Here is a 1557-nt window from a genome sequence, read left to right on the forward strand (position 1 = left end):
CGCAGGCCTGCGGCGCTCTTTGCAGCGAGCCAGGCTTGGAGCAGGACACGGGGGAGGCAAGGGAAGCCCCTGCTATGCGCCTCTGAAGGGATCTGGACCAGCTAAAGGCACTCTGAACTTGGCCCAGGGCTTTCCCAGTCACGCTTTGCCCACTGAAAAGGATGGAGCAGGGGGGAGGGAAACTGGAGCTGTGCATCCCTGTGTGGTGTGAGCAAGGGGCAGGAACAGCCCCGCTCCACCTCTAAAGTCTGACACGGGGTATCCAGCCCCTGGAAGGAGGAGATGGGACGCAGGCGGGTTTCCTCTCACAAAGGGCTGTAAATAACAAACCCTGAGCTGTGGCTTCACCCCTGCTGTGTTTAAATACCCTGTCCTCATCTGACATTTTCTCTCCACCAGCCAAATTTGGCTGATGTCTCATTTAAGTGGTTTATATAACGAGTGCCTCTTTGCACCGCAGTCCTTGCTCTCCTGTCGGGAACGTTTGTGAGAGTCAATTTGATAGAAAAGCTGAAATGAACTCTGGTAAAGAGTAGAGTTGGGAATCTGAAAGTAAAACTTGAACATCAATATTCCTTCCAAGTGCACAGGCCAGCAGTACAAGTAAAAGGTGTCACAATGCAAAGCCACAATTAAGAGACACCCCTAAGGTACCAGAGAATCCCTTTAGAGCTCCCTGATACACATGGTAACATGTCCTGTGGAGCTCCAACTCCATTTCTGACAAAAATGAGAATCAGCTCCACTGCAGGAGCTCAAATATTTTGGGACAGAAGAGCTGACAGACAGACACACAGAAGCAGAGCCCTTCCCATGGCAAAGGAGCCGAGAGCACACATGGCTGCTGCATTTTCCCGCAGTCTGTTCCTCAGAACTCACACAATTTCAGTTTGGTTTGGCTGAGATTTTACTGGGGAAGAAGCTGCAAGGTGCACTTCATGCTTCATAAATGCCATTTCCCAGCAAAGAGTGGATTTTAAGATAGAAGCCAGGCATTAGGCAGACCTTGGTCTGCATCAAACACACTGGAGTGTAGGGGTAAATAACTGTGCAGTTACTGAGCAATGTAATTAAACAGTATAAACAGGAAGGACAAAGTACGAATGATGGAGATAATTAAACTGTGTTAAAGCTTCAAGGTGAATCACTTGTACTTTAGGGTCTTGACCTGAAGTTGTTCTGAGAGTGAGCATGTCTTTGGCCCCTGGACAGTGGAAGTAATCAGAGCCGCTTTTCAGAGGTGGCTAGCTGCTTTTGAGCTGATGACATGTTGAAACCCAAAGGTTCTACATCATGTGCCTAGAGGGAAAGAAGAACGTGAACCTCCACTATGCCAAAGTGGTTGCAAAATGTGTTGGGAAAGATGAACAGAGAGTGTTCTTTAAGCCAAGGGAGTCAGGGCTCTGCCTACACTTCTTCTGTCCTCTATTTCTCCAGTGCTGGAGCAGATCCGAGAGTAAAAAGGGAGGGCGTAAGCGCTAGCAGAAAACTCTGCTGGTAAATAATGATGTGTACACTCCACTCAGACTAGCGATGGGCAATGGGCCGGCGGCAGCA

This window comes from Egretta garzetta, unplaced genomic scaffold (genome assembly GCF_000687185.1).
Source record: "Egretta garzetta isolate BGI_Z169 unplaced genomic scaffold, ASM68718v1 scaffold172, whole genome shotgun sequence".
Lineage (NCBI taxonomy): Eukaryota > Metazoa > Chordata > Aves > Pelecaniformes > Ardeidae > Egretta > Egretta garzetta.